An 8,894-nucleotide genomic window follows, 5' to 3' on the forward strand; every position below is an offset into this window, starting at 1 on the left:
TGGTTTGGCAGACTAAAAAAACACAATGGTAATCTTTTCAAGAAATTCAGCAATGTTTGAAAAATGATTAAAAATGGTGGTAGCATATGCAGTGAAAAAAGTATTCCAAAAAAAAAGTTGGGCGTTTTCCCCTTTCATTGCTAACTCTGAAGGGGTTAAACTAATGCTGCCACCACCAGGCTTCACAGTGGGGATGGTGTGTTCATCAGACCCAAGATCTTAGCTTCTTCCAGTTGACCTTGGAGTCTTCCACATGCCTTTGGGAAAACTGTAGTCGAGGTTTAAATCTCCCATTAAGCTCTGACTGGTGAAGAACCTGGGCAACAGTTGTCGTATGCAGAGTCTCTTCTATCTTCCATCTGCTAAAGCTTTTAACTCCTTCAAAGTAGTCACAGGTATCTAGGTGGCCTTCCTCTCTAGTGTCCTTACTTGGCCAGGTGAGGATGGCCTGCTCAATGCACACATGTGCCTTGTTCATTGCATTTTTTAATGATGGATTTAACTTAACTCCAGGTTTTTTTTGTCTCCATCCTCTGATTTATACTCTTCAATAAGCTTTTCTCTGAGTTGTGCAGAGTTTTTTTTTGTCTTCATGGTGTTTTTGTAGCCAGGAATACTGAATAACCAGTGAATGGACCTTCCGGACACGTGTCGTTATACTACAGTATAATCACTTAGGACATATTCACTGCACTATCCACTCTACTAACTGTGAGACTACTAGCACCTATTCCCTGATGGACCTCTGTTTAATGAGGTCTGTCACTTTAAAGGGGGTGACTAATTGTGCAATTATTTAATTTACCTTACATATTTTTTTTATTAAATTGACATTATTTTGTTTTTAGTATTTGTAAATTCTTATCATTTTGAGCTGCATAGCCACTGTATTTTAATGTAATGTGTTGCTGTTTTACATTTGTACTGCTTTTCAATTAAATACAGTCTATCTGACAATTCACATGTTGACAGTATGAATCTTGCGTTGGTTCTTTGCATTGTGTCAAAATGTCATGATGAATGGACCAATAGATGTTGGCCAATGCTCCAACATGACCTGAAATAAAATTTGGTTCCTTTAAAAGTTAGCAAGGATTTTTTTTCTGCTCCTGTAAAGTTGACATTTTGAAGATTTACTTTTCAGTAAATGTTAGTTTAGTTACAGAAATAACACAAATATTATAATAAATGGTAAAATAAAAGTTTTTTGTCCCCAAAGGGTTGTTATCTAAAATGAATAGTTTTTCTTTTTTTCTTTTTAACAGGCACATTTCTTTATACAGAGCTCATCGTTTGTAAATCATATTGTTTGTAGAAAAAACAGCAACTTTGTATAAAAGTATAAAGTTTTTATATAAATGTTAATTATTAATGTTGGTTGTTTTTGGGTGTCACAACCAGCAGATGTGTTCTTTCCTCCAGAATGAGTTTGTTATAGCCAGGATTGTCCACAAGGGGGTAGGATAACTCTACTGCTTAGCAAAGCAAAGCCTTTGTCTCCTTTAGCATCCAGCATCTGACTGTTGGAGTTTGACAGACAGCACAATTTATTGAAACGCAAATTCCTGTAGCTGATGTATTTAATAAACACTGCTACTATTCTCAAAATGTCCTAAACCCACCTAAATCCTAAAGAAGGTGCTTACACCAATTATTTAACAACAATGCTGTAACACGAAACCCTTTCTTTTCAATTTCTGACCTAATCTGACAGTTGTTCTTTACACTTTGACAATATTTAATGAAGAATTGACCAATGGAAATGCTCGGAAATGACTGAATAAAATGTTTTTATCCTGACTTTTATCCTGACGTCTCCTGCAAGGTTGTCAATTTTGGAGAGACAGCGTTTTTGCATGACACCTATAATATGAGTCATTCATGTGTGTGGACAAATACATACACGTATCAAATCAGGAAAGCATGAATATTAAATGAGCAGTAACTGTTATCGGTAAGTGTGCTGACATTAACTGTATTAATCCTGTAAATATGGTGAATCTTTTCCCTCGGTCATTACAAATTTGACTCAATCACAGTACAGGTGCAGGTCATGTTTTCTGGTAATACAGGCACTGTGAATACTTGTAGTGCTGTGAGTCTTAAGGGCAGGCTGGCAGGCAGCAGCCAGTGTGAGCAGTGGGAAGCAGGCCTTCAGAGGAACTGTACTGTGCAAGTTCTGTTTTTGCTTCACTGTTTCATGCATATTCTGCAGTTGTTGTTTTTCTTCCCCTTTGGCACTAGGTGGGGCTCCAGTCAAAGGCTCTCACAGCTCATAGTCCCTAAAGAAATCATTTTACACTTTGGTAAACACAACATGGAATGTGGACTTGACCAAAATGTTAAGTGTCAAGGTTCTGTCAAAAGATCCTAAATATGCATCATTAAAGAGACTCCCTTGGGAGAAGTGTTCCCGTAAATTTATGCTAATTCAGACCAGGTGCTTAGCTTATCCATGGCCATATTCACTTTCTCTGCTGGAGAGCAAATTCTGCATAGTCAACCCAAACAGGTACAAAATTGACAAAAAAAAAAAAGGATTCCGACACCAGTGCCAGCGCCTGCAAGCGTGAAATTTCATACACGGCCTTGGGGAATGGAAAGCACCACTGAATTTGTGAACCTTTCCCTGAACTTAACCAATTATTATGTTTGTTATAGTTTAGCCGGCCAATCAGCGGTATCCTTGCAGAAAATAGAGACTCTATTGTGTGGACCATTGGACCCTGCCATAGCCGGTGTAAAAACTCAGGTCGGGTCCGATTGCGATCTAAAACCTAAATCCCTGTTCAAAATCCTCACACAGAGGCCAGAGGGATCAGACTAGGCTCACAGTGTGCCCTTTCCTTAAGTGGATCATGCCATTAAGAAAAAAGAAAAGAAAACATTGTTGTTTACATCCTCCACATGACCTCATTTGACCTCCTTTCGCAAGCATTCCTGCCATAGTTTTGACATTTAAGCACAAGTACACAAGGTGGACAGGGAAAACATCGCCTAATCATACCCAAATGGCACGCGGAAGATAACAAAACAACCTCTTAACCTGAAAGTTCAGGGGCTGATGGATGCCAAGCCGTCAGTACCTCAGCCATTCAATTTCATCCTCCGGCCTTTGAAGAGACATTTTGTCTTAGGGAATGTTTTAGTTCTGAAAGGTTTGTTTTTTTATTTGTAAACAGAAAAATAAGGACAAATATAGAGTTGGGTAATATAGCAAAGGAACAACATCTTGATTATGGAAGATATTTTAAACCATGCACAGTATGAGGTTCCATAGGTGGGACTAGACAAATAAAAACCCAAAACTGTGTCATTTTATGCAACATTTCACTAAAACTCAATTAATGTTACTCTCTCCTCGACAAAACATACAGTCATTCACTGTTCTTTAAGTACTGGCAATATCCACGATATGCTCACAAATGCTCGGCCCATCTCTGGTGTTTCTCAGTTCTAAAAATGTGAGCAACGTAACAAACCCATGTTTTAGTGCCTCTTTATGAACATTCACACTACAGGTAGACGGTGGAGCAGTATTTGAAATGCCTGTCGAGCCACCTGATAGGTGCAGTGTTTTAGTGCATTTACAAATGTGATGTATTGAAATGGCTTGATTCAAATGTGCATATCATTTAACATAGAGAATGTCCAAATGTATGTGGACACCCCTTCTAAAGAATGAATCCAGCTACTTTAAGTTGCATGCATTGCTGACACAGATGTGCAAATGCACACACACACACACACACACACACACACACAAATTGTCTATAGTACTGCCAATAGTATAGGGTATAGTATATGGAGCAGATACACATGCTCTAATTTGAGGAATGCCAGTATTTACAGTTCATCATCTAATACCTAGTTTATCTAAGAAAACATTTACATGTATGAAGCACATGAAATGTTAGGAGTCTTGCCCAAGGAGTGTTATTAGTGTAGCGTGGTAGGTTTGCCCAGCCAGGGAATCAAACCCTGGTCTGGAAGGGCAGTGTTTTTATTCACTACACTACACCAAACTAATCAAGCAAGCCCTTCATTGAACGGCATAAATCCATACAGTAACTAGAGAACATAGAGAACATAGAGAATCAGCAGCCAAGCCTGTGCTCCTCTAACTGTGTTCTTGTTGCACAGTAGTATATTTTATATTAATATCCAGCCATTTAAATGATGTAAATTACTATATCAAATACATACGTTCACCAAACTATCATTTATGCAAATCCTTACAGGTTGTCTGTGTAATTTGCATTCCGCTGGTGACAAGTAACTTACAACTGGTCACTAATAGTGAAAACCATCTGAATACTGGAACACTGAAGGAGGGAAACATGTTTAGCCAATGTTTTCTGTTCTGTTAAAGCTGTCATCGCCGAGGTGTTTACACCGATGTATTGCAGTAATGGTCAATATCGAATTGAGCTAGGTTTGCTATAGCATGTGGTCTGTGTTTATAGGAAGATAAAAAGAATTACACTTCACAGACTGCACTGGGTAAAGGGGCTTTAATGGATTATGGCGGCTTTTAAAAAAGCTATAATGCCTTTTCCATTCATGTTTTACTCCCGCTCTTGTATTCTGCACTGTGTTATTATCCAAAGAGGGCATGAATAAGTCCAGATGCAGTTGACAACTCAAATGTGTCAACAAGACTTAAGCAAGAGTTGCACTCACCTGTGTGTGTGTGTGTGCGCTGATCAGGCTGGGCTAAGTCAATACAGTACTGGGGCAAAAAAGCACAGCTGCAATTACCACAGTGCTAAACTAGCAAGCACTAGCTAAAAAGTACTGATATTCACCAACACACACGCCCACATATAGCAATTTGAGTAAATTATCTCTGTGTGGTGCACATGCACTCACTGACATTCAGGGGGATAAAAAAAACTGTATCATTACACGACATTGTTGTAGTCCACAGCGGTCCTGAGTTTCTGCCATGTGAGCTCAAACTCAAGGGTACTGAGTTCCTTCAAAAAATAACAAGAAAAAAGAAAACAAAGAAAGATTTTATCTTTGCGAAACATAATTGTGTGAAGTTGTACTTCTCAGAAGAACCCGAATCATATTGTGTGTGCATGCGTGTGCGCGTGTGTTTGGAGAAATACTGTTATCATCACATCCGTAATGTTTGTTTAGCTTACCAGCTGTGAACTTTGCCTCTACAGAGGAGTGTACTTAAGAGCATGGAAAGGCCATACGTGTGACGGGCTTATTTGGGGAACTGTCTGCCTGCCTGGACTCGGTTCTGCGTGGGATCACGTTCATAAAAGTCAAAAGAGTTCTTCACTGCTGCGCTACAGACCTCTCTGTTCATGGGGCGTGTTTCCGAAAGCTTCTGAAATGAAAGCCAATAGGGGGTAGTGTGCAATGATTCTGCTCCATATGCCCTGTCCACTTAAATTAGCAAGGCCTTGCATCCAACAGCATCTGTTTTCAATATGGAGTGAAGACGGAAGGGTGGGTGCTTGGCTTTGCAGCGGAAAATACAGCCTACTGTACTTTTAAATAGCCCACGGGAGACGCGGGACGGATGTGGTCCATATCGTCTTATCCCCGGATTCCTTGTATCTGGACTGCCACTTCTTCCACTTTGAAAGACGTCAAATGTACAATTAGAAAGGAATGTGTGTCATGCTGTCTGTGCATGCGTATGTCTGGGTGTGTGTCTGTGTGTATATATATGTGTATATACTGTATGTGTTAAAGCGCTTATGCCCCGATGGCACCACACGAAGGCCGACCATATAGCTCACTGCCCCCAGGCAACTGAACCTATGTTGGCTCAATTATACCACATACCACAGTTTGAATGTTTGCAAATGTGCACTTTTTCGCGTCTGAAGGGTTCCTGTTCTTCCCGCTTTTAACAATTGCTCATCTGTACGGCTAAGTGCCGTGGAACAAAGTCAGAGAAATAACTCCCCTGCAAGATAAGAAGCACTGTAGCTCCCCCATAATTCAAAGCTTTGCCATAATTCACACTGCACTGCTTTAACTAAAGGGGCTGTCTGTTACTGAGGCCAATTGCATGTTTGTCCTCCAAATTGTTGGTGCAGCAGTGAGACCATGAAGGGAAAAGAAAGAAGGAAAGACAGAAAGACAGGAAGAAAGAAAGAGCTAGCAACATAATGAAGACCTGCTTACAGATTGGAACATATCAGGCATTGGTTTTTTTTTTATATACTGGTCATATTACAATGCTATTTGACTAAACTCAAACATAAGCATGAGAACAGACACACGGAAAGAATTGCACACAAGTCAGCTGGAGCCTTTAAGTCCTTTAAAACATATAATTTGCCCCAAGAAAAGAGGAAACAGGAAGAGCCTTTCGTCTTCCACCTAACCAGGTCCTAGGCCGCATCCTGAAATGCTAAAGAGGGCACTGTCGTGTCTTAACTAATGCTCAGCACTTCGGAATGACCACTGATTTTAGTCTTTGAGGGCGAACTAAAAACGCTTAATAATACATTGCCTCTTCTGTTAAAAAACAAATGCTAATTTGCTATAACATGCAGCACCATTTCCTATAGCATATTAACAGCTTATTAGGCTAGCAGGCACTGTAATGTAACATGAACTATTGTGTTTAGTTGTAAGTTCACATGTTTAACACATAAATACACAATTAGCACCTTAGTGCTAACAAAAGCTCTTTACACACACACTCACACACGCACACACACACTCAAAAATGATTTGTTATCGTATGCATCTCATGGGAGCTCTGTGAACAGAATGGCCACATTGAGGCATGATGGCCATAAATGCAGTGCTGAAACGGCACTGTGAGGTGGCGTGTGAAACCATCTGGAAGAGATCTGGCATTTTTCAGAATCCATTTTTGTTTAGCCAGCGTCAAAGACACACATACGGCTAGCCGCCATACGCTCTCCTGGCTGAATGAATTCCATTTTTCCATTCACGCCGAGGAAGGAGATACTGCGCGAGGCAAAGCAGAATCTGATAAGGCCGATGACAAACCAGGGGGATTGTTGACAGGCCCCTGGCACCGCTTCCCTGACCCCTTCAGCCCGCTGAAATGTGGATCACTTGAACAGACTCCTCTCAGCTCAGAGATATTGGAGAAATGTGCTAAAGATAATGTTGTTGTTGCTTTTTTTCAGCCAGTGCCATGCTCACCTTGTTCTGGGCAGAGCTGCTTGTTCAAAGATGTTTCTGTATGTTGAACTGCACCATATCAAATATAGGCCTGGATAGAGGGCAAGGCTTGAGAAGTTTTATGTAATGTTATATATGAAAAGCTTATTATAATTTGTTATGACCACAAGGGCTGATACCTTGTTTTATGGCACTGAGTCTCACTGTAAAAAGGCATGGCTTCAAATGATAAAGTAATGAGGGCGGCCTTTCTGTTCTCCTGACGCCTGACCATGGAGGGCTGTGGTGTTGGTGGGATTCAAAGTCATGATCTCTTGTCTCTTATCCAGCAGGCAGTTAGACAGTTGCACCACTCTAGAGCTGTGAAGCCATGTAGCCTACATTTCTGTGTTCAGGAAGGAACGAAAATTGGTCTAACTGCTGATCATCTAGTCTAAGGAGATCATAAGTTTAATTCCCAGCAAGGGCTCAGCGTGACATAGTCAAAAGCCTGAGTTCTAACTCACATATGGGAATGAACAGCAAATAAATTGAAGGGGAGGGACACAGACTAAACAGCTTACAAAATATTTAAGCATTTTCAGCTGCAGCTGATTTACTAATGTTTTTGTTGCTTAATTTATTATCAACTGTCAACCAAACTGAGAGGTGGAACCAAAAAAGGGTTTAGAAAACCTGTCTAAACTATGTTGAGTTAACTCAAAAAAGCTCTTTAATCAATGACTTTATTATTTTAAGAGGTCTTGAATTTACATTTATTAGAATAGAAGTGTGGCTCATCTCAGCACACACTTTTAGACAAGGTTAAGGATTCCAGTAAGGCCCAGATGTGTGTGTAACTTACAGTGGGTGCATGTTCAATATCAAACCACAATGCTGACTTCTCTAAATGTAAATGTAGCTTTTTACGACAGTTCCGTACATCTGGTTCTTCCTGTCTCCAGCCATGGGTAATGGCTAATCCGAATAAGCTTGTTACAGTTTTAGGTTCATGGGGCTGGTTTCTCACACATGGAAAAGGAATTCAGACTATTGAAAGATCCTTGGCTTCCATTGTTTTGAGATGAAATATTTAGATATATATTCAAGTGTGCTCCACATGCTCGGAGCAGCCCTATAGCAAGACTCCCCACATGCTTGTGCTGGCTGGCATGCCAGAACCATTTGTGGTCATTTGTAGAGAACTGAGCGCCTCCGGCACCTCCTCCTGTACTCCAGTGCATTACTTGAAAAACGTAAAACCTTTACTTATTCGCTTTAAATCGGCATCATTAACTAAGTTGTTAGTGCAAATTCACCCTCTACATTATATCCCGCATTCAGAGGTCAAGAGGATCTGTCGGCGGCAACACAGGGATTATCCCACTGACATTCCTTTTGCAAGCCTTTTTCTGCCCAGACTGTGCAGCGCAGCAAGGTCTTGGCAGGCCAACCATCAAGGAGCAATTACTGTCGCATTAGTGATGATCAAGCCATGATTCTCAAGTGCACAGAGAAGCTACTGTTTTCCACTCATTCTTTTTAACTCCTGTCCATCAAGCGGTAGCATTCGCTCTGCCTCGAGCTCACCTCCAGAAGCATTAAGAGCAGAGGTGCAGGTGTCCTCTATCTGAACCCATCCTGGGGGATTTAGCACCTCTTGGCAACATTTGACTTTTCATTTCATATTTCACGTCTTCTCTGAACGTCCTTTTAAGAAGAAATATAGCTACAGTATTTTCTGATGATGGGATGTTGTCTTTGGATTGTCGGGGGGAAAT

The 8,894-nt window shown here is 40.6% G+C and overlaps 1 protein-coding gene across 1 annotated transcript in view; it reads right to left on the reverse strand.

Annotated features, from left to right (window-relative positions):
• The window catches only part of gpcpd1 (glycerophosphocholine phosphodiesterase 1), a 252,304-nt gene that overhangs the window by 62,193 nt on the left and 181,217 nt on the right, over positions 1–8,894 (reverse strand). The window lies entirely within an intron of this gene.

The sequence above is a fragment of the Salminus brasiliensis genome, chromosome 1 (genome assembly GCF_030463535.1).
Source record: "Salminus brasiliensis chromosome 1, fSalBra1.hap2, whole genome shotgun sequence".
Classification (NCBI taxonomy): domain Eukaryota; kingdom Metazoa; phylum Chordata; class Actinopteri; order Characiformes; family Bryconidae; genus Salminus; species Salminus brasiliensis.